Raw genomic sequence first — 24,939 nt, forward strand, 5'->3', positions numbered from 1 at the left:
TTAGAATTTCTGAGCCTTAGTTTCATCATCTGCAAAATGGAGATAATATAGTACCCATCTCACAGGTTGTTCTGATGTTTAAGATTATATATGTAAAACACTATACAAACATGAGTTATAGTTTACCTCAGTTTCTTATTTTTAACCTAGTACAATATAGGGTTTCACTAAAGATAAATGAGTCAATATATGTGAGAGTGCTATGAAAGTTAAAATGTGCCTTGTAAACACAAGGTACTATTTTTTGAATAGCCCTTGGAAATGTGGAGTTGTAGAACTGAAAGGCACAGCTGTCTGACTATGACATCTAACATAAGTGCTGGCTGAGAAAATTATTTCAGTTATGCGGTGAGTAGCTCTGCCAGGCAGGCTCTAAGAGATGCTCTTTTTTCAGATATTGCTGACATGATTAACACAGGGCTGTGAACAGCAACACTGAGCCATATAATCAGATTTGAAGGGATAGAAAGGGCCTCAAAGGTCAAGCCTAACCCCAAGCCAAAGCATGATTTGCAACTATGACATCCCCTACAAAAAGTCAACCAACCTCTGCCTGAAGACCTCCAGTGATTTGAAACTGACTACCTTCCAGTGTAGCTTATTATGGTTTTAAAAACTCAAATAGTTGGATTTTTTTTTCTCTTATATTGCGCTGGATTCTGGATCCCAGTAATTTCAACCCACTGCTTCTAGTTCTGCCCTCAGGATCAGAGCAGAACAAATCCAATCCCTTTTCCCAGTGGCAGCCCTTCAAATTCTTAAAGATGTCTTTCATGCCCCTCCTTTGTCCCACATTCATTTAACCTAGTCTTTAACAGCTTAAAATGACACTAAGACTTTTGGGACACCTTGTATGCTTGGATCTAATTTCATGGATTCAGTTTCTTTTACCATCCTGGCCCCCCTCCTCTAGACTTGAACCATCTTATCTATTCTAACAAGGATAGTGTGTAGCAGATCTGTCCCCTTCCTTATTCTGGATACTAAATTTCTGTGGGTGCAACCAGAGATTACATTAGTGTTTCTGGCTGTCGAAACATCATATTTTTGACTCACACTGAACTTGCACTACATTATAAACTCTAGGTCTTCCCCCCCACATAAACTGCCTTTTTGTTTCTTTTCTTTTCTTTCCTTTTTTTTTTTTTGCCATTCTTCCCCCATCCTGTATTTATACAGTTGATTTTTTTTACACTCAAATGAAGAATATTTATCTCTATTAAACTTCATCCTTTTAGCTTTAGTCCATAGTTTTAGGCTGTTAAAATACTTTTTTGGATCATGATTTTGTGGTTTAATCTAAGCATTGTATCTTTGTCTTCATTCTAGTGAGTTATAAACAGATTAGCTAGGACTAGATTGAGGACAGTCCTGTGGCACTCACTAGAGATATCTTAACAACTTGATGTTAGGTCTTTCTCTTAATCTTCATTCTTTGGGTCTTGTTGGTAAACCATTTCTGAACCCAACTAACTCTATTGGTATAAAATTAGCATCTTGTTCACAAATATACTATTAAGGTTTTTAAAAACACCTTGCTGAAATTTCTAATACCATGTTTATCATATTTCTTTGATCTAACATTATAGAAGCCCCATAAAAAAAAAGAGATTAGGTTAGTTTGGTATGACTTACTCTTAATGTGGCAGTCTTGTCTTAGCCAGTGGTGATCTGTATACTTATGGTTAGGGAAGTGGTGATGCAAAGGTGGAGGATTTAAAAAGAAAGAATTCTGACATAGGGGAAAAAGTAAGGGGAGGGAATGATGAGAGTAGAGAATGGGAGATGGTGATCAAGTGAGAACCAGTTTGCCCTTCCTGCTCTTGTTGTTTGCATTTGGAGGGACTCTGATAGCCAAGAGATTTCCCTGTAAAGAAACCTAGCCAGCTCTGTTCCAGTACTGAAAGGCCGGAGATAGAGAGGGATGCTTGGGTCTGATCTCAAGTGAGGGAGAAAACCAATGTAGAATTGGAGGGAACTGCAAACTGAGGTAGGGGGAGGGGAAGCAAAACCAAGTCCTAATGGTTCCTTGCTTGTAGCAAATGTGTATGTCAATCAATAAACATTTATTAAGTACTTACTGTAGGCCAGGCACTGTATTAATTGCTGAGAATATAAAGAAAAAGCAAAAATAATGCCTATAAGAGTTTTCATTCTAATAGAGGAGACAAAGAAACCCTAAGCACTCAAAAAGTTTTTGCATTGATTACAACAGGCTGAACAGTTATCTAATTCATGAATGAAGAATTATTTTTTCAGCTCTCAGTGAACAAAGAACTAATTTTATTGTTGTTGGTTTTTGGAAAATTTTTACAGATTTTGCAGATTTTTTTGCTCGTGTATTGCGTGGATCAGTTGGAGTAGGACTAAATGGGGATTGCCATCTGGGATGTGTGTGTTGGATTAGCATTTTATCTGAACATACTTGTGTTTATTTTGCCACTGATTAAATACTTTTCTAAAGTTGGGCAATTGGTAAAGATGACTCAGTGAAACAGTGTGAAGGGATTAAATAGGAGTTGCTGGTGAATGGAGCAAATAAACTGAGCGATTTGATTGGAAAAGACACAAGTACTACTCCCAAACCCTTCTAAGAACTTGTTGCTTTAAAAAAATTTTTTTTCTTGATAATTAATTAATTTTCTTGATAATTAGTTTTCAACATTCACTTCCATAAGATTTTGAGTTTTAAATTTTCTCCCCCTCCCACTCCTCTCCCCCCCTGCCCAAGATAGCATGTAATCTGATATAGTCTGACTTATACATTTATATTGAGCATATTTTCCCATTAGTCATGATGTAAAGAACAATTAGAACTAATGGGAGGAGCCATGAGAATGAAGCAACAAAACAAAACAACAAAGAAAAAGGAGAGCAAATAGTATACTTCCATCTGCATTCAGATGCCATAGTTCTTTCTCTGGATGTGGATAGCAGTTTCCATTGTGAGTCTTTTGAAGTTTTCTTAGATCCTTGCATTGCTGAGAAGAACCAAGTCTATCAAAGTCAGTCATCACACAATGTGGCAGTTACCTGTGTGCAATGTTCTTCTGCAATGTTCTGCTCATTTCACTCTGCATTCGTTCATGTGAGTCTTTCCAGATTTTTTTAGTCTATCTGCTCATCATTTCTTATAGCACAATAATATTCCATTACATTCATATGCCATAACTTGTTCAGCCATTCTCCAATTGATGGGCATCCTCTCAATTTCCAATTCCAAGCCACCACAAAAAAAGAGCTGCTATAAATATTTTTGTACCTGTGGGTCCTTTTCCCCTTTTCATTATCTCTTTGGGATGCAGACCTAGAAGTGGTATTACTGGGTCAAAGGGCATGCACAATTTTATAGCCCTTTGGGCATAGTTTCAAATTGCTCTCCAAAATGGTTCGATCATTTCACAACTCCACCAACAATGCATTAGTGTTACAATTTTCCCACGTCTCCAACATTTATCATTGTTTTGTTTTGTCATGTTAGCCAGTCTGATAGGTGTGATGTGGTACGTCAGAGTTGTTTTATTTGCATTTCTCTAATCAATAGTGATTTAGAACATTTTTTCATATGACTGGATAGCTTTAGTTTCTTCCTCTGAATACTGCCTGTTCATATCCTTCGACCATTTCTCAATTGGGGAATGACTTGTATTGTTATTAATTTGACTCAGTTCTCTATATATTTTAGAAATGAGGCCTTTATCAGAGATACTGATTGTAGAACTCATTGTTGTTGTTGTTGTTTGTCTTTCTGTTCTTGAATAGGACCATGATGTAGGAAGGTGATATCATGACTTTCATGTGAATTAGATTTAAGTGAAACAGGGCTGTACAAAGTCACCAGCCTTACTCTCTCCTCCTGAGCCATCTGGGTCCAGTGACAAGATATAAATCAGGATGAGTGGAGATGGCCCCGGATGCAGTGGGAAACCTTGGCTTTTTTAAACGAAGATCTTTCCCAGGTCTCAGAGTAGCTTAAAGGTAGATAGCCATCTGCTCTGAGGTCTTGACAGAGAGGAAAAAAATCTGGTTCATTATCCACAACATGTACCCACCTTTTCCCTTTCGAAATTCTTTCAAACCTCCCCTTTAATTTTAACTTCTAATATTATAGCAGGCATCAGTGCCAAGCTCAGTGGCTTATAGTTCAAGTATTCACCTTTTAAAACTGCAACATATACCTGTCTTCAGTTCTATGAAACCTTTCCCCTCTCCATGATTCTTCAAAGACCACAGACAGCAGCAGTTCATCAATCACATTTGTAAGTTCTTTAATTATTTCAGGTATAGTTGGTGTAGGCCAGATGACTTGAACTTATTGAACCTATTATCTTTCCCCTTTAAACCAACTTTTCCCCCTTAATTTTCCCATTTCAGTAAACAACCACTATTGCCCATTTTTTAAAAAAATTAAGGTTTTTTTTTTTAGTTGTCAAGCATTTTTTCCTTCCTATATCTCCACCTACACACATGAGGAAAAAAATGAAACCCTTACAAAAATAAACATAGATAAACAAAACAAATAACCACATTGTGTGTGTAAAAAAATATGTATCTCATTCTGCATTTTAGTCCATCACCTTTTTATTAGGAGGTAGGTAGCATTCTTTATCATCAGTCCTCTGGAATCATGGTTGATCAATTCATCAATCAGAGTTCTGGTGTTTCAAAATTGTTTATTTTTACAGTGTTGATGTTATAGTGTAATTATTCTCCTGGTTGTACTCACTTCACTCTGAATCAGTTCCTGCAAATCTTCCCAGGGTACTGTGAAACCATGTCTTCATTTCTTATAGTACTATAATATTTTGTTCATTCATACACTTTAAATTTGTTTAGCCATTCCCCAATTGATATCCTCTTAGTTTCCAGTATTTTCCTACTATGAAAAGAACTATTATATATTTTTTATACATACAGAACCTTTTCGTCTTTCTTTGATCTACTTATCATTCCTCAGATTTTTAAGCTAGAAGTCATCTTTGAGCTTTCACTCTCTTTCTCCTTTTATATCCAACCAATTGCCAAGTTTTCTTGACTATAACTCAACATCTCTTCTATCTGTCCTCTTCTCTTTTCTAATATCACAGCCATACTAGTTAAATCCCTCATTACCTCTTACCTGGACTATGCCATCATCTCTAGGACAAAATAAAAGCTCTTCTTTTGGCATTCAAAGCCCTTCACAATCTGGCTTCAGCCTATCTTTTCAACTTAATTACATATTATTCTCCCTTATGCATTCTGCTCTAGACAAATTAGACCTACTTTCTGATCCTTATATATGACATTTCATGTCTTGCCTCCACATTTTTGTGAGCCAAGCCCCATGCCTGGAATAAATCAACTAACAAATATTTATCAAGTGAGTACTATGTTCCAGGTGTTGTGTGGCTCTGAAGATTATGAGACAAAAGTGAAGCAGTCTCTATCCTCAAAGAGCATACATTCTAGTAGGGAAGATAACATGGGCATGTATATATGTACACATACATATATAAATACATGCATATGTACAAATACATACACAGTAACCTGGGAGGAAGAGGGAGAGGCATTATCAACTTGAGAGGACCAGGAAATACTTCATGCAGAAGGTGGCTCTTGAGCTAAGTCTTGAAGGATTACAGTTAGTTTTGCTATTATCTGACATACACATACGGAAAAATCACTATGCTATGCAAAATTACAGAATAAAAACCACAAAGCTTATGGGGAAAATGGGGTACATATTTCTAGACATAGGTGGTTCTTTTATTATCATGGTGCCATCTCTGATGGTATGCCTTGGGAGATATCATACATTTTCTCCTTTAAAAATGCTTTGTTATTTCAAGCTTCTCCTCAATACTTAAAGCTTTTTTTTGTTGTGTGTACTGCTTGACATTTTTGAACCAGGATGTTAGGATGTTGAATGAATGTGCTCTCTCTGTGTCTGTCTGTCTCTCTCTTTCTCTACACATACACATCCATCCATCTATCCATCTGTCTGTCTATCTATCTATTTATCTATCTCTAAAAAATGCAAAAGAATAGCAAAACACAACCTTTTAGGATAAAACATTCAGTGAACTGAGGTAGCTGGTAGATATTTGAGGAGTATGAATGTGTGTATTCTGTGAATTCCTAAAAGGCTTGGTTCAGCTGGGTGCAGTTTTCTGTGTTCGTCTAGTGTTTCTCATGGATGCAATGGTACATAAGCGAACACAAAATTTGTATTGTGCTCACATTGTTTCCTAATCATGTTGGAGCAAATTCATTTTCAAAGTAATCATTATAGCAGTACTGTCTTTATTCTTGAAGAAGTGAGGAGGAAGAACATTTCTAATATTGTAAGCAGTCAGTTAAAAGACGTGGAGTTGTGAGATAAGAGTATCATTATGGGTAAGGAAGAGCAAGTAAGCCAATGTAGCTGGATCATAAAGTGGTGTAATATATAAGAAGACTGGAAAAATAGGAGGGTGCCAGGTTGTGAAAAGATTTAAATATCTAAAAGAAGAATTTATATTTGATCATAGAGGTAATAGGGAGCCATTAAGGAAGAAGGGGAAGGAATATGCATTTATATTGTTCTTGTTCAGTCAGTTTTCAGTCATGTCTGATTCTTTATGATCCCATTTGGGCTTTTCTTGCACAGATATTGGAGTAGTTTGCCATTTTCTTCTCCAGACCATTTTAAAGATGAGGAAATTGGGGCAAACAGGGTTAAGTGACTTGCCCAGGGTCATATAGCTACTAAGTGTCTGAGGCCGGATTTGAACTCAGGAAGATGAGTCTTCCTGACTCCAGGCCCAGCACTCTATCCACTGTGCCACCTAGCTGCCCATGCATTTATATAGCACTTATGTGCAGGCACTATGCTAAGAACTTTACAAATATTATTTCATTTTATCCTTACAAAAACCCTGTGAGGTAGGTGCTTTTATCTCCTTAAAAGAAATTGAGGCAAATAGATATGAAGTGACTTGCCCAGGATCACATAGCTAGTAAATGTTTGAAGTTAGAATTGAACTCAGATCTTCATGACTCTAGGCCCAGAGCTCCTAGCCTGCCACCTAGCTGCTACTGGTGATTAATAAGTATCATGATCAGACCTGCACTTTAGGAAAATCATTGACAGCTGTGCGGAAGTTGGATTGGAGAGGAGAGACTTGAGGCAGGGAAACCAATTAGAAGGCTATTGTAATGGTCCAGATGAGAGGCTATGTTTCTGAATCAGGGTGGTGGCTGTGTGAGTGTAGAGGTAAAGAGATGGAGGTATAAGCAAGAGATATTGTAGAGACAGAAAGATTGAGATTGGGCAGCTGATTGGATTCCATTGGCTATGGAATGTACTCTCTCATCTCAAACTCTTGGGATGCCCAGATCCCTTCAAGGCTCAGCTTGCACCATCTCCTTTAGGACTGTCCTAATTCCTCCAGTTGTTAGTACCCCCTCCCTTCACTTTTTATTTATTTATCTATGAGTTTGTTGTATACCCCCAATAAAAAAGTGAGCTCCTTGAGGGCCTGAACTATCTCACTTTTTCATATGTATCCCTAGTTATGTGCCAAATAAATACAATATATGATATGACATGTTATGATAGAATATAAAATTGTGTAATGTTACATTATACAATATCACATAATATAATGTAAATTCTGGTGTATTACTTGATTGAGAGCAATCACCGTCTTAACGTTTCTTCACTTATCTTGAGTTTTAATTCCCTGTTAACCTTTTTTGTCTGGATTCTTCTCATTCTAAAGATTATTTTCTTGGAAAGCAGCAGAAAAACAGAAGATAAATAGTTTTCAACTTCTTTCAGTTGTCTATTATTGTCTACCCATCTACTCCAAAGATGGATCCAGTTCTTTCTTGGTGTGGTGTAGTGAAAAGAACTCTTGGTTTGAATTAGAGCTCTTAGGTTTTCAAATGTTATTTGACATCTTTGGGACCTTGGGCAAATCACCTAACCCCTCTGAACCTCAGTTTCCTCATTTGTAAAATGAAGACCATAGCCTATGCGATGCAATGGAAAATGTGCTAATTTTGGAGCCAAGGAACCATGGTTCCAATCCCAGCCTTGCTGTCTTTGTGCTGTGCACTTAACCTTTCTAGGCCTCAGTTTCTTCATTGGTTAAAGGAGAGGTCTGGCTTCCAAAGTCCCTTCTGGCTCTAAATTTCTCTTCATTTGACTATATAATTTCTAAGGTCACTTAAAGCCCCAAGTTTCCAAAGCTCTTTTCATTGTCTTTAGTTCATACTAGGTTTTAACCTTGATACTATTTTGAAAGAAGTTTGCCAGTCTCTTGTATTCAATTACCTGCCCTTGCTTCTTCCTCAGATACCTACTCATGCTTCCATCTTCTACATACAGCCTTCTAAAAATATGAGTTTGCCAGTGAGTTTCATGTGTAGCCACATTGTTCTCATTAGACATATCCCTTGCCTTTATCATTGGATTCATTTGTAATTCATCAATTAATCAATCCAAGACATTTATGAAGCTCTTACTATGTGCCAGGAACTGTGCTAAATGCTAGTTATACAATGATAAGATGAAACAGTATCTGCCTTCTGGGAACTTATATTCTAATGTGGGAGATTTTACACACACACACACACACACACACACACACACACACACACACGCACAGAGGTATATATAAAGACTGCAAACAAAATGATCCAGACAAATGAAGTCAGTTATTCTCATGTGCAGAAGAAACTTAGTAGAAGGTCACATGGCCAGACTAACACAAAATCAGGATTAGAAGGTAAAAGTGCTTAGTCAAATCTTTATTTTAAAATATTGCATTTTGTACATACATCACATAATGTATAAAATATTCAAAATGGAAAATTATTATTATTTTGGAGTCAGCTGCAGAGACTTAACACTTGTTTTTTTTTTTTAAACCAGTTGCTACATATCATAGAATCTATCAACTGAATCCTCCCAGGAAAGGTCAATGATGTTGCTACAAAGGTCAAATCTATTTTCATTGCCTAAGGCTTAAAAAAGCTCCTGTCTCAATTTACTCTGATTGTGCCAAGCTTTTTTCCTGCTTACATAGTAGGAAAGAGGTTGGATTTCACGTATAACATGTAATATGGTAGGAAATTAGAAGAACTAGGAAGAATCAGATTTTAAATCAGCAGCATTACTGAAAATTTTATTTTGTGACTATAGGCATTTTAGTCTGATGGTCAAGCCAGTTAGTGCTTGGGTTCAAACCATGAAAAATTAATCCATGAGAGAGATAGTTAACCTTTGTGAAGTGAATCAGGGTTTATTGCCACAGATGTGTAAGAACAGGTGTCAAGCAGAAGCTAAATCAGCAGTGAGTATAGCTCTCTGCAGGCCCAGGGGTTCTTAATTTTTTTTTTTTAGTGTCATGGACTTCTTTGGCAATCTGGGGAAGCCTGTGGGCACCTTCTCGGAATAATGTTTTTAAATGCATAAAATACAATGCATAGGATTATAAAAGAGGTCAGTCATATTGAAATAAAGATGAAATTTTTTTCTTATCCAAGCTCATGGGCCCCTGAAATCTATTCATGGCCCCCTGTGGGGTCCATGGACCCTAGGTTAGGAATGCCTGCACTAGACTGGTAACAGACTTAATAGTCATATGTCACCTCAGGCCCCAGATCCTGGTTATTGGGGACATAGCTAGTCTGTCAATACACAACAAGGAATGAGTAGTAGTAGTGGAAACCATCCCCAAGGACTGAATGACTCAAATACCCCCTTTAGAGAAGAGTCTAAAACCTCTTTGGGGTTAGGCAGCAAAGCACTGACAGGCCTTTTCACTGAGGCTTATTCCCATGGTTCAGAGGAGTATAGTCATGCCTGTGACCCTGGTCTTGGACTTTATCATGGTTTCAAGATGAACTCTTCCATTACTTGCTCTGCAAAAAAACCACAGAAGGTGGGAACTGGGGGGAAGCTGAACATACTTGACTTATCTCTGATGGAAAATCCAGGAACAGAGTAATCAATTCCTGTTGTTACCCATGGGAGTAGGGTGTGTACCTTCTAAAAGTGTGGTTTCTTTTTCTTGGAAGATTCTGGACCCAAAGAGAGGTGCTTTCTAGAACTCAGTATGTCTCTACCCCAGAGTGTCAGGGGAAGTCTCTTTAATAAATAATTGGTATGGTTCATGTCTAGAGGCTTTCCTAAAAGTGATACAAGGTCCCTTCTAGAAAAGTTACTCAGTGTACAAAATGGTCAGGCAGCTATTTATTTTCACCAGCAAAAACGTGCTCAAAATAAAAAAGTACAATGCACATTAACACATTCTTAAAACATAAACTGTGGCCCATAACTTTTATTGTACTTTCCCAGGAGACTTGTGGAAATATTTCACATTCACATTGGATCTGTTATGTCTGAGCAGCAACTCAAGGTCCATATATTTGGTCAGCCAGTTATGCATGGCCCATTCTCCTGGTTGGGGTCATCTTCCATGAGAGGGCAGTAGTCACAGGGAACACTTTCTGTTGAGCAATCGGCATTTGATTCAGTTTCTCAAGACCATTCAAGCTTGTGTGATAAACATCAAAGCTGAAAATGTCCTTGTCTCAGGATTACTGTTCAAGGACAATCTTTTTTTTTTTCCACTGATAGTTTGTCTGTGAGATAACTTAAATCTTGACATGTCTAAAGTACCCTCAGTGACCATAGACATAGGCACTTGAATCAGGGGTAAGGAGGTGGAAATGATGATAGACTGTTTTTTATAATTAGCTTAAAGATGATAAATAGTCCCAGGCCTTGGAAAATATCAAGGAAAATAAAACAAGGTTTTAGGATGGATTCTGCTCTGCTTGAATACTTATAAATATCTGAGTATAACCTTGGCAGAAACTACTGCTATCTTAGAGTTTCAGGTAAGGAGGAAACATTTTGCAGAAGTTAAAAGAAAAGGAATAAAATCTATCGAACTTTTGACAGTCAATTTCATGAGGCTATACAAACAGCTACGTTTCAAAGAAAACCACTAACAACCTGAATATAAAAAGATTGCCATAAACCAGTGGTCTCTAAACTTCTTAGTTGTAAATTTTTTTTTTGGAGATTTTATCCTCTATTCTCAAAGCATTTAGTTGTATTTAATACTTGGTTTTAAGAGATGTCATGGCTGAAAAAAAAATCTCAAAAAGCTATTTGGATCCAGGTGAAGTAAGTACACCCTTGGCTGCACTAACTAAATCATGATAATCATTTTTTTTTATCTCATCCAACAGCTATGCAAGGTTTTTCTTTGAAGTTCAACTAATAAATGTTCATTCTCTCTGATAGTAACCAGTTGTTTTTATAAACTAATTAGATGGTGTTACATATTCATATTTTCAATGCATGGGTTCAAAATACACTAAACTTTTAATTTAGAAGATTTTTAAGTGGGTTGGAAAAATGTTTCCAAGTTATTAAAGTATGCAGATAGGATAATTTATATAGGTGACACATTTGTATAATTTTAGGCAATAAAAGCTTAATTTTTAAATAATCTTGCTCAAATCATGATAACTTCATGTTATTGTTTTGTATTTCATTTATATTTCAAAATATAATATACACTTATGGCAAGGTTCATCATTACAGAAGATCAATATTTCAAATAATCTTGATAATATTTGTTTTGGAACACTTCTCATCTGACATGATTGCACTGTTAATATTTTTACTTCATAATGTGGCTGACTGGGAGCCAATATCAGGAGAAGGAACAATATCCTGCTTTTCTCTTTTCTTTTTGTTCATTTCTTCTCACATTATTAGTATTATCTTTAATCTGTAGTCTCTTGACTGGAATCTCTAAGCCAGTATTCAATTTTGTTAAGAGTTCATTTAGTTAAGAGAGGTAGTCTGGCATAGCGTGCACGTGTGTGTGTGTGTATGCATGTCAGTTTGAGCAAACACTCATGTGTATTTGTCCAATGAGGGCCCAGTCCTTTGGAGCATGTACAAGTTCAAGTTAAGAAAGGCAGGATTGGCCTACTGCCAAACCATGTGGAAATTTATTGATGGTCCTTCTGGAAATTTATGATAAAGGGGCCCTTTTACCTCCCTGATTCAGAGTATGTTCAAATGTTCTCTTAATGTTTCTTGTTGCCTTATTTCATGGTGACAAAAACCCTTTTAATTGGCAGCTGACATCTTGTGTTCTACAAGCAAAGGAGCAACTTGCCCATTGACTATGCCACACTCAGAAGTGAATTTGGTAGGGAGAATGTTTTGTATCAACTATTTCAAGTTTGAGTCTGTTCTCCCCAATGGGGAATGAAGAAGGAAGAGTGTGCCCTGGTTTGGCAGGGGGTGGAAGGGATGTTATACTTTGGTCCTTGCTATATTTTCTCTGTAAATATCCCTTTGTTAAAATTGGTTCTGATGTTGGGGGAACATACTAGATGGGAGCTTGTGAACATTCACACTAGAAAACCCCAGAGATGCTCCTAGAACCCCGAAGGGAGCAGTAGTGAGCCGTAGAACTCTTCTTCGTACATAGCATAGTACATCCAAATAACCCTACTTGCTTTTCCCCATACAGCCCATTTCTTGCCTCCACACCAGCACAAACTATCTTTCATAACTGAAATGTTCTCTCTCCTTACCTCAATATGTCACATTATCTAGTTTTCTTCAAGGCTTAGCTTACTTGCCACCTCCCACATAAGGTCTTTGTTAATCCTACCAGTTTATAGTGCTCACCAAATTATATTTCCTTTGTATATTCTTTGTATTTACCTCCCTATATACATGTTGAGTATCCAGTAGAAAGTAAGTTCCTTGAGGGCAGAGACTCTTGAGTTTTGTCTTTGTATGCCATGTGCCTAGCACGTAGTAAGCACTTAGCAAATATTTGTTGAATTGAACAGAAGTTTTGTGGTTTTCCTGTTCATGGGTTGCTGTGGTGGTGAGGCTTTTTGTATTTGGCTAAGTTGGTCCTTAGATATCAAACACATGATTTGCCTGTGATCCTGTACTTGACTCCTTTTTAGCTGGATTGAATCTGCTGGAACCTACATTCTAATGACCTGATTTATAGAACCCAGAGTCATTTTCATGCCATAATGATTAGATATTCTGTGGAGATTTCCACTGTATTTTCCACTGTATTTGTGAAAACAACAACAAAACTATTATCATTACATTTGTTATTATCATCATTCATTCATTTAAAACATATATCTTACAGCCACTTTTAGATAAATGTTAAATGTTCAATTTGGTATCTCCTCACTAGTTTAACATTCCCTTTATCCTTTTCTCTGTATTCTTTATTTGGCATTAAAAGTCCTTCCAGGAAATGCATTGCAGGACTGGCTACATACCAAAGCCACCCAGACTGCTTGCTTTTTCATTTCTGTCTCTCTTTTCTCTATCTCAGCCAAATTCATCCAGCTTGGTTAGGCTGTTTAAATCAATTGTAAGAAAAATTTTCAGCTGCCTTTTTCACCTGCCCTGTTTTCTACTCTCCTGCTTCTTTGTCTTTTTTTTTGTAGAAGAAAAGAGAAGAGAAAGCAAGAGAATAAAGGCTATGAAGACCATGTTGTTGCTCAGAAATTAGGGGATTTTCACTGGGTCATTTTTTTACTTTTACATGCAAGGATCATATATAAAAATTTTTTTTAAGATACGGCACACTTGAATCTTTTCAACAGAAGAAGCATCAACTACATTTTACTGTTATGCCATCACTAACCATCCTTTGAAATCACATCCTGTTTCTTGTTTTTCTCAAAGAACCCCAGAGAACACAGAAGGATGAAGAAACATAATTAGATAAGGTGCTGTATGGTTCTGAAAATGAAGGAACTGCACTCAGTGAGTGGTTAGCTGAAATGTCACATTCCTTAATGATATGCAGGACTCTATATATTGGGTACTGAGCGGCTAACTAACTGCATGACAGTGGCTAAGTCACTTAACTATCTCTGGGTCCCAGTTTTCTCCTCTGTAGAATGAGAAGGCTGGACTAGATGTCTTCTAAGGTTTCTTCCAGTTCTTAAAGTCAATAACTCATTGCTTTTATAGCATAGTAATAATAATAGCAGCTAACATATATAGTATTTACTATGTGCCAAACACTGTGCTTTGTGCTTTATAAATATTATCTCATTTGAGCCTCACAACAATCCTGGGAGATAGGTGATATTATGATTTCTATTTTACAGATGAGGAAACTGAGGTAAACAGAGAGAGGTTAAGTGACTTGTCCAGGGTCACACAGGTAATCACTGTCTGAGGCTAGATTTGAATTCAAGTCTTCCTCCAGACTCCTATCTACTGCACCACCTGGCTGCCTAATATGACTATATAATTCATGATTTCAAGAAACATACACTGAATAAATGAATGAATAATCACTCTCTTTGCAGGATGAGAGAAACACAAAATTTCAAAGTAGGAAGACAGCGCATTTGAAAAATTGACAGGCAGCTATGGTGTGAAGACATTAAAATACAGGAAGCCCTTACTTCCTGGGTCAGTTCGTTCCTCTTTTGAATAGTCCTAATTGTTTAGAATTTTTATTCCCTGAATTCAAGCCAAAATTATCCTCTTTGCAGCTTCTACCCATTGCTTCTAGTTTTGCCTTCTGGGTCCAAGCAGAAAAAGGCATTCTTCTTTCACATGACAGCCCTTCAAATATCAGATGTGGACGTGTGTGTGTGTGTGTGTGTGTTTTGCCAACTGTGGAAATCTTATCTCCTTATCCCTTAAAATCACATGCCTTAGGAATTGAGTGAAGTATGTCATGACCTGGTGGGATTAATTCCCTGACACACCAGTATTAGCTTGGGTTAATTTAGTGTTGTTGGCCCTTTCTCTGCCAGCAAGCAAAGGGAGAATGAGGTTGCCACACATGTATACTCTTGTAGATATTTCCTTTCTTTCTCATTTGTACTGTGCAAGTAGAAGAGTTCTCACCTATGAGTTAATGGAAATAACTAGCTATTAGAATTCCTCATCATCTACTGCCATCATGTGGCCATTTAATTTTGTTGACTGAAGAAAGAATAACTTAGATTGGAAAGTCTCTCCAGTCTTTCTTCTTGTGTTTCTAGGGCAAGCCTGACCCTGGGCAAAATTCTTCGTCTGCCCTCAGAGTCACTTAAAGCATAAGGTTTATAAGGAACTGTAGTGTTCCACCAAAGACCTGCTCTCCCTGACAGTTCCTTCTGCTCCAAATAGTTATCACTTTGGACTTTGCCATAATATTTCTTTTGACTCCTTTTCTCTCTATACTTTAGTAGCAGAAGTGATCAGAGGAAACTTCTGATTTGTTGGATTTAAGCATTTCCATGGAGGTGGTCATATGTTCTGTTCCCTTCTGATGGAACACGTGCTCTGTCTCCTTGCTAAAGGACGTATGTGGACAGTAGTAGCTCCTGCTTGACTCCTTAGGGGGTTAGGCTGAAGATGATTACCAGCCAAGCCAGGAAGGGCTGCCAACTTAGTAGGCTACAAGAGCTGTACAAGGGCTGTGCCTGCTTCTTGTTAACTGTATAGCTTTAGCTTTTACTTTGATGCTCAGCAAGTAGACAGGAGATTTAGCTCTTCTTTATACCCTCTTAGCAACAATGGCAGCCATACTCACATGGCAGGTGGAACCTTTTTCTGCACACAAGTGACCCCTTAGTGGTTCTGGGTAACGGACATTTCCAGCCAGAACAGTAACATAATGAGTTCAAGAAGTCAGGTGTTGGGGCAGCTAGGTGGCGCAGTGGATGGTGCTCCGGCTTTGGAGTCAGGAGGACCTGAGTTTAAATCCTTCCTCAGATGCTTGACACTTACTAGCTGTGTGACCCTGGGTAAGTCACTTAACCCTAATTGCCTCACCAAAAACAAAACAAAACAAAACAAAGAAACAAACCGAAAAGGAGCCGGGTGTTCCCAATGTATTGCCAGTTGTCCATTGGAGGTGATTCCTGTAACTACACTGCTTCTCAAAGGAGAAGGAACACTATTAACCAGGAGGATGCTGCAGCTGAAAGGACTGAGAACTCTTGGTTGGTTGGTGGGTGGTTGTCCTTTGTTCTTGAAGAGGACCAAAATGACATCACTATGTTAGAGTCACATTCCAGTGTGTCCGGCTGTGGCTACTCAGACCAACATGAGCTCAGAATGTTCTGCCACAGGTTGGGCACAAATAGTCGGATGGATTCTCTAAATTTGTGCATCTTGTGTTTCGTCTGAGCTATTTCAATTCTGCTTTGCTCATAAAACACAGCACCTTTTTTGATGAGGGCACACCATGCTGGGCAATCCTGTGCTAGTGTCTCCTATGTCATGCAATCGATTCCAAAGTTCATAAGAGAGACCTTGAGAGCGTCTTTGTATCGCTTCTTCTGACCACTTGCCCTGTGTGAGTTCTCCATAAGATGGTCTTTTTGGCAAGAGTACATTTTGTATTCAAACCGTGTGGCCAGCCCATCAGAGTTGTACTCTCTGAAGTAGAGTTTGAATGCTGGAGAAAGGACCTCAGTGTCCAGGACCTTATCCTGCCAGGTGATCTTAGTCTTCCTAAGACAATTCAAAAGGAAGTGATTCAGTTTCCTGGCATGGTGCTGGTATACTGTCCAAATTTCATAGGCATACAACAATGAGGTCAGCACAACAGTTCTGTGGACCTCCAGTTTGGGTAGTCAGTCTAATACCTCTTTTCTCCTACACTTTCCTTTGGAGCCTCCTGAACACTGAGCTAGCTCTGGCAATGTGTGCATCAACCTCATTATCGATGTGTACGTCCCTGGAAAGTATACTGCTAAGGTAAGTGAACTTATCCACAGTACTCAAAACTTCTCCGTTTGCTATAATCAATGATTCTACATATGGATGATGTGGTGCTGGCTGGTGGAGCACCTCTGTTTTCTTGTGTTAATTGTTAGGCCAAAATTAGAGTAAGCAGTAGAGATTGATCCATATTTTGTTGCATCTCAACCTCAGAGGCTGCACTGAGTGCATAATCATCTGTGAACAAAAAAATCATGCACCAACTCTCCCTCTGCTTTAGTCTTGGCTTGTAGCCTTTTCAAGTTAAATAATTTACCATCAGTGTGGTAGCTGACCTTGCTGTGTTCATCCTCATTGAAGGCATCTGACAACATTGCTGAAAATATCATGCTAAAAAGCATGGGAGTAAGCACACAGCCTTGCTTCACTGCATTGCTGACTGGGAAAGTACAAAAGCATCATCCATAATCCAGAACCCAGGCAAGCATGCCATCATGAAATCAATGTACAACACTGATGAACTTCTTTGGGAAACCAAATTTTGACATAATTTTCCGTAAGCCCTTATGACTGACAGTATCAGAGGCATTGATCGGATCGACGAATGTTGTGTACAGACCTCTGTTCTGCTGCTGGCATTTCTTCTGGAGTTGTCAGGCAGCAAACACTATATTGACTGTTCCTCAGATCTTTCTGAAGCCACACTGGCTCTTAAGTAGATGACCATCTTCCAGGTGAAGGATCAGCCTATAAAGGAGAACTCTGGCAATAATCTTGCCAGCAATGACTAAGAGAGAGACCCCATCCCCCACCCTGTGATTGTCACAGGACAGTCTATTTCCTTTACCTTTATAGAGATGGACAATGGAAACACCCTTGAACTCCTGGGGATAACCTCCTCTTGCCATGTAACCTGGAAAATTTCTGTCAGCTTTTATATGAACAATGGACCCCCCACCTTGTAAATCTCAGCTGGAATAGAATCAGCACTAGGTGCTTTGCCACAAGAGAGAATGGCATTTAAAATCTCTTCCTTAGTTGGAAATTTGTCTAGAGAGGGATTGACTTTAATCTGAGGTAAATAGGCAACATTTGGTCTGTTGAGAACATTGTGGAAGTGTTCAGCCCATCTCTCCAGGATCATGTCCTTATCACTAATCAATGTGGCTCCATCATCACTGAGTAGTTGAGATGCACCATACATCTTTGGCCCATAATTAGCCTGGGCATCATAAAAGCACTTTGGATTGTTACTATCAGTGTAAAACTGAATTTCATCTGCCTTCTTACTGAGCCAAGAATTCTGCATCTCTCCAAGCCTATATCTCTAAGAACTCTTAAGGCATACATGACTGCCAGAAAGTATAGCTGAGGTGTAGGAGATTCTTCTACCTTACCCCACTCCTACCTATGGTAGCAAAAATGGTTACAATTTAAGCATATGAGAGAGACAAAATGTGTTTGCCTGGATTAGGCCTCAAGTCCCTAACCACCTCTTCTGTTTTGCTTTTCTTTCCCTGAGCACTGGTGACCAAACAGTATCCTGAGAGATGTATGTTTCCAGCCTTGGTAGCAATCAGTTCCTAGGTCCCTGAATGATCGCTCCCACCCAGGAGGATGCTACAGCTGAAAGGACTAAAAGCATGTCATGTTCTGGCAGACAGAGATCTGGACCTTGCTCAGGCAGGCAGTTTTGAGGTGAAAGTGAGATACATATTCTGCAGTTCCTTAAAGTTATCTTTACATCCTGGAAAAGTATAATTGGTATGATGGGTTATTATTTTGTAATTTAAGTATCTGTTAATTTGTGCTTATGAATTATGTCTTTTGTGTTAGAGGAAATAATTGCTGTCCTATACCTGATTTATTTTGTATATTTCCATAAAGGACTCTGTTAATGTGTTTTAAGGGAGACCCTGGAAATGATCCATACATAAGTTTTGTTTAAGAGATTTTCCCCAGGGATATACTCTGAATAAGGGACTAATTATCCAAAGAGTGCAAGAAGTGCTTGCCTACCCTCTTTTAGGGATTACGGTCCCCTAGTATTGAACCTAGACCTTACCCCTCCCTCCTAACTTTTTACTCTTAGAATCCATAGCTTCTTCTAAGACTCAGCTCAAGTAACACCTTCTCCTGGGGGCATTTCCTGGCTACCCTCTCCCAACCTCTCCCTCCCCCCAGCTGTTAGTAATGTCCCCTCTAAGTTTGCCTTCCATCTACTCTATATTTATCTTGTATATCCTGATTTTTATATAATATCAGGTCAGACTGGGCTAGTTAAGATCTAGAGCAGATAATATATCCTTTGTTATTTTGTCTTTTGTGGGGTAGGGAGTAGGTGGGGAACTCGATTGTTGTATAGGGGTTTCTTTTACCTAATTCATTTTGTTTTATTTATGTCCTTTTTTTTAAAATAAGGAATGCTTCACGAATTTGCATGTCATCTTTGTGCAGGGGCTATGCTAATCTTCTCTGTATCATTCCAATTTTAGTATATGTGCTGCCAAAATGAGCACTGTTCTTATTTTTCTTGAGATGGCTTTAGAGTAGAGGTATTTTAACTTGGGTTTCATGTTTTTCAAAAATGTTAATAACCATATTTTAATATAATTAGTTTCCTTTGGGATGCTATGTATTTAAATTTATTTATTCATTTAAAAACATTATTTGAAGAAGAGGCCCATAGGCTTTATCAGATTACTAAAGGGGTCCATGACACACAAAAAAATTAAGAACCCCTGCTTTAGAGGGAGCAAGATTTGACTCGAAACTTTCACATTGCTATCTTTCATGGAAGTCCTTCCATGTTCTCTACCTTTCCTTTTTGCTATGCTCTTTCTCAACCCCCATCCCCCAAGATGAACTTATCTGGTCTGTGTTCGATTTATTCAGGTCCTGATAGTTGGTCTGAAACTAATCTGATGAACAAATTTCTCTCTAATATTCCAATGGTATTCCCAATGATGTAGGTATTTTCTCTAATGATGCAGACCATAACCAATCCATGCCTGGCTATCTGATCTAGCTCTCATCCATTTCCTTCTGTAAATTTGCTACAAGAGGTCTACTCAAGGTACTTCTTGATATTGGGTTGATATCCATGGAGTACAGAATCCCAGAATTTTAGAATTGGAAGAAACATAAGTAGCCATTTGGCCCAACCCATACGCCAGTTATCCCTACTATGATGTACTTGACAAAAGTTTATTCAGCCTTTGCTTAAAGACCCCCAAAAGGCAACTCATTCCCATATTTGCACAGTTCTAATTGTTGGGGACAGGGCAGCTAAGTGGTACAGTGGATAGAGTGCTGGGCCTGGAGTCAGGAAAACTCGTTATCCTGAGTTCAAATCTTTGCCAAAAAAACCTTAAATGGGTTCATGAAGAGTAGGACATGACTGAAAAACAATGGAACAACAATTGTCAGTTTTTTCATATCAAGCTTATTTTGCTTCTTTACAATGTATACCTATTGCTCCTGATTCTTCCCTTTATATTTATTTATATTGGATTTAATCTTTTTAGATTTGGCCTCTTCTCTAATTTGCCGCGATCATTTTGGATTCTGAGTCTACCATCCAGTGGGTTTGTTGTTTTGTCCAGCTTTGTGTTATCTGCAGATCTGTGATTTTATTCAAGTCTAATTCTTCCACTGAGGAGCATTTCAAATACTTGAAGAAGTCTATCAAGGAGACCTGAACCTTCTCCTGGCTAAACTACTCTAGTTTCTTCAGTTCATGACTCTAAACTTCATATACCAGGAATTCAAGGCCCTTCAACGTACTGAGTGCAGAACGCTGGACTCTCTCCAGCCTATCAGTGTTCTATTTAAATTCTGGTGCTAGGAAGTGAACATAATATTCTAGATATGGTCTGCAGTGGTACTATCATCTCCTTATTCCTGGAAATAATGTTTTGCATAAAGCCTCTAAGATTGCATTAGCTCTATTTAGCTTATCACAATGCTTAATCATATTGAGCTTTCACTCCATTGAAACCCCCTAGACCTTTTTCAGACAGTTATGCCATTGTACCTTGCCATTGGTTGTAGTAGCAATATCCAAACCCCTCCTACCTAAGCAAGTTAGACTAGTTTTTTCTTTAAAAGGTATTGAGATGTTCTTTGAGGCTTAGATGGCTGAGGGGACTAAAAGATCACACTGTTGATGTCACTTCTTCATCACCTAAGTACAAAGTATGCCTGAGGAGTGCTGATATTTGGCTTGTGGATCATAATGTTAATTTAGGCAAGGGAGGCTTTGCCTAGCTGGATATACTTGAGGCATCTTCAATATCTATCCTTGTTAAATAACCTTCTCCTGCTTTGTCGAAGTGAATCTCTTTTTTTTTTTTGACAGTTGAATAACCTACAAGTGTCTCATTTTGTTTCAGTATTGAACCCAAACCACCAGGGGATTGGACTGAGTCAGCCCCAGTCCAGAACACCATCTTATACTTGTGAAGTTAATTTTTTGAATCCAAGTGTGAGCCTTAATATTATTAGATTTAGTCAATGCTCTTACCTGTCAAGATCATCTTGGATCCTGATTCAATGATTCGGTGTGCTAGCTGTTCTTCCCAGCTTTTTGTCATCTACAAATCTTATGAGCATGCCATCTATGACTTTATCCAAGTCTTTGACAAAAATTGTGAACATCACAGGACCAAGCACGGGTCTCTTGGATATTGTGCTGGAGACTTCCTTTCAAGTTGATATCAAACCATTAAGAACCATTTTTTGGAATTTAGACATTCAATTGATTCTTAATCCTTCTAATTGTATTACTATTTTAGTCCACATCTTTCCATTTTTTTCCACAAGATTAATATGAGAAATTTGATCAAATGCTTTGTTAAAATTCAGTGAAACCATATCTACATGTCCTTAACAAATTCGTGTTTGGTTTTTGTAATCAAAATTCCCTTTCTAGATGTTTCTAGATGTTTACCAGATGTTCTAGATGTTTACTAACAATCTCTAATGATCTGTTATTGAATTTTCCCATGAATCAAAATCAAGCACATGGTCTATAGTTTGCAGACTGTTATGTTTATTTTTTTTGAAAATCAGATCATTTGCCCTTCTCATTTGACCTATAGTACCTCTCTCATTTTCCATAATTTTTAAAATATCGTTTTCTGTGATTCAGTGACCACATATGTCAGTTCTTTCAGTACCTGAGGATGTAGTTCATCTGAGCTAGGTGTCTTGAATACACCTAGGGTAACTAGAAGTATTCTAATTAGCTCATTAGTTATCTTGTGTATCAACTCTCTGTTAGTCATTTTGGTTCATCATTTCTAGTGCAAAGGTAATTTTCTTTAGCAGAGAAAATAGAACCAAATCAAAAATTGAGCTGTTCTGTCTTCTCTATATTGACAGTTAGCATTTTCCAATTTGCTCCCAAGCAGTATTTCTTTCATTTCCTACTCTTTCCCCATATATTGCTAAAAATATAACCCTTTTAAAATTAAACTTAGGTTTTTTAAATCTACCTTAACCAATTCTAAGCTTTAGCACTCCTGACAAACTTTTTTTCGGACCATGCCACCCTCTTGTATTCATCCTGTTATCTGTCTTTGCTCCTACCTTCTGTAATATTGTTAAAAATCTAAATTGAGTTACCTGTGCATCTATTCTGGTCTCTTCAGACAACTCCATTTCCCCTCTTCATTAGGATTGTTTCCCTTGTCTCTTAAGAATTTTATTCTTGGTAGTTTCTTATCCCTCCTGGAATAACTTCCCCTATAAATTTTAATGTAATGTTATCTATCTATCCTTGCCCTAAGCACTTTGAAATCTCCTTTCTCTAAATCTAGGGTGCATGTCAGAACATGCTTAGCTTTTTCTCCTTCTTTATCACAATCTTTTGGAGAGAATGGTCACTTTTTTTTTAAGGTTCTCATCATTTCCATTCATCCAGTCAGTCATTTTCTCCCTGTTAATAGCTAGCATTTACCTATTAATAACATTTAGCATGTTAGTGAGGATCAGCTTCAGTAAAGAATTTTCCTTTGTTAGTTACTGCACCCTTAAAATTTTTTTCATATTCTTAATTTTGCCAATACAGCAAATATGAGCATTTCTGCATGCAAACAGGAACAGAAAGGAGCCTTGCACATGACAGCATGAATCCCCACAATGAATGGTTTGATCCTTTTTTTCTCCTCAAAAAAATACAAGAATTTCATCAGGTTAGCTCCAAACCTCCCCTGATTGTATAAGTTTCTTTCTGACACTCCTGTTTTCTTTTGTATATTTCAAATGCTTCTTCATTGACATGCCTATCCTTCTGTTAAGAATGGAAAGTGTTAGTCTTCCGCGGTCATCCTTCGAAGCCAAGTCGTTTCCTTTAGCCGTCGTCGTCCTCGGCCGAGCGTTCACTTATGAAGCGCAGCGCTGCCCCTTTGGTGAACGTCCCTAAAACCCGCAGAACTTTTTGCAAAAAGTGCCAAGCACCGGCCTCACAAAGTGACGCAGTACAAGAAAGGCAAAGATTCCCTGTACGCTCAGGGAAAAAGGCGATACGATCGGAAGCAGAGTGGCTATGGTGGTCAAACAAAACCAGTTTTCCGGAAAAAGGCAATTGCAGACCACAAAAAAGATTGTGCTGAGGCTTGAATGTGTGGAACCCAACTGCAGGTCTAAGAGGATGCTTGCCATTAAGAGGTGTAAGCATTTTGAACCGGAAGGAGATAAGAAGAGAAAGGGCCAAGTGGTCCAGTTCTGAATTTCATTGTTTTCGTCTTAATAGGAAACCATTTCATTTCATTCCTTGGTTTTGTGTTTTCTGTCTTGGAGAGGAAGAAGCTTGAGTAAAACCAAGTCTCATAGTATGTGAAGCTTTTCCCCTCACGTAGTACGAAAAATTCTTGAGGATGTGGCTGAATGTTGTAACTTTAATCATCTACTTAATGAGATTTGTGTGTTATGGAGAGAAAGCCCAGCTGGACATTTCTGGGGGGCCCAGGGTCCTTAGTTATTAGTACTATGGCTAAAATAGTTACTGATAGCCTGGATTCCCAGGCAAATTAGGGATACATAGTAATAAAGATAGGGTTAGCTAGCCCCAATTTTATAGGCTTTCAGCAAATCCAATTCATCACCTTCAGGGATTGCCCGGTTTTCAAAACATTAATGAAGTGGTTTCCTGTATCTCTTTGGGTTGTTAGGGTTCTTTGTGGAGAACTAATGATTGAATTGCTTGGTCATTAAAGGGTTGACCTATTAATTGAAAACTCATTTGTACCTTGTTTTCAAAGTATCAATCAAGTGACTTCCCATATCTATTTGGGTTGAATTAATCCTCTATGGAGAGCTAATAGTGATTGAAATAATCTGATCATTAGAGGGATGGCCTGTTAATTGAAAACTGATATTATGTGTAGGGGTGGATGGGAATGACAGCTGGTTAAAACTTGGAACATTAAAGAATGGAGGTCATTGTTCCTTTATTTTACATCGTTTTTTGTATTACATAAATCCATATTAGGCTTTAAGCCCTCCTGAGGGCAGAATGTTTGTCTGTGTCGATCTTTGTATCTTGGCATGGTGCTAGCACCTGCCTTTCACACTAAAGGTGCTTAATAAATGTTGAGTCTTCCTAAAAAAAAAAAAAGAATGTAAAGTGTTTTTCATCATTAGTCCTCTGGAATTCTGGTTGGTCATTGCTATGATCAGAGTTGAAAGTCTTTCAGAGTGTTTTTTATTAACAATATTATAGTAATTATAGAAATTGTTCTAGTTTTACTCACTTTGCTTGATAGTTTCTATGTCTCTACCATATCCTTTCTTGAAAGAAAAGCAGCTACTTCCTTCTTAGACTGTCTTGCTCTCCTTTCTCCAGGAACAGCTTCAAATTTATTTATTTATTTTTAGTTCTAAGTGTATACCTCTTTTTAAATTTTCTTCTCTTACATGATTCTCTTTTGCTCTCCAATGTCATGACAAGAGTCAAGTTTACCTACTTTAAATTTCATTTCTCTCTCTATTGAAGCATGGTTTCTTTTTCCTTTAGGAGCATGTCATTGTCACTAATAACTTGGAGAGTATAGAGATATTTCATCTTTTCTTTTAGGAGGAAGGATAGCTTGTACTTGGCATGAGAATGGCAATCAGTTGGCTACGGCAGAAATTCAAACTTTGCCAGTTAATGATAAGTCCATGTAAAACTTGTTTTCTATATCCTTGTTTTCTATAATGACTGAGGC

The 24,939-nt window shown here is 37.9% G+C and overlaps 1 protein-coding gene, 1 non-coding gene and 1 pseudogene across 3 annotated transcripts in view; 2 read left to right on the plus strand and 1 right to left on the minus strand.

Annotated features, from left to right (window-relative positions):
- The window catches only part of LOC110217341 (ferric-chelate reductase 1-like), a 115,684-nt gene that overhangs the window by 7,485 nt on the left and 83,260 nt on the right, over positions 1-24,939 (plus strand). The gene's annotated exons all lie outside the window — the stretch shown is intronic.
- On the minus strand, positions 19,139-19,245 carry LOC144457998 (U6 spliceosomal RNA). Its single transcript, XR_013487562.1, has one exon. It is a non-coding gene; the product is annotated as a U6 spliceosomal RNA (small nuclear RNA).
- On the plus strand, positions 23,101-23,993 carry LOC110216362 (large ribosomal subunit protein eL42-like; annotated as a pseudogene).

The sequence above is a fragment of the Phascolarctos cinereus genome, unplaced genomic scaffold (genome assembly GCF_003287225.1).
Source record: "Phascolarctos cinereus isolate Bilbo 61053 unplaced genomic scaffold, phaCin_HiC Scaffold_5;HRSCAF=322, whole genome shotgun sequence".
Lineage (NCBI taxonomy): Eukaryota > Metazoa > Chordata > Mammalia > Diprotodontia > Phascolarctidae > Phascolarctos > Phascolarctos cinereus.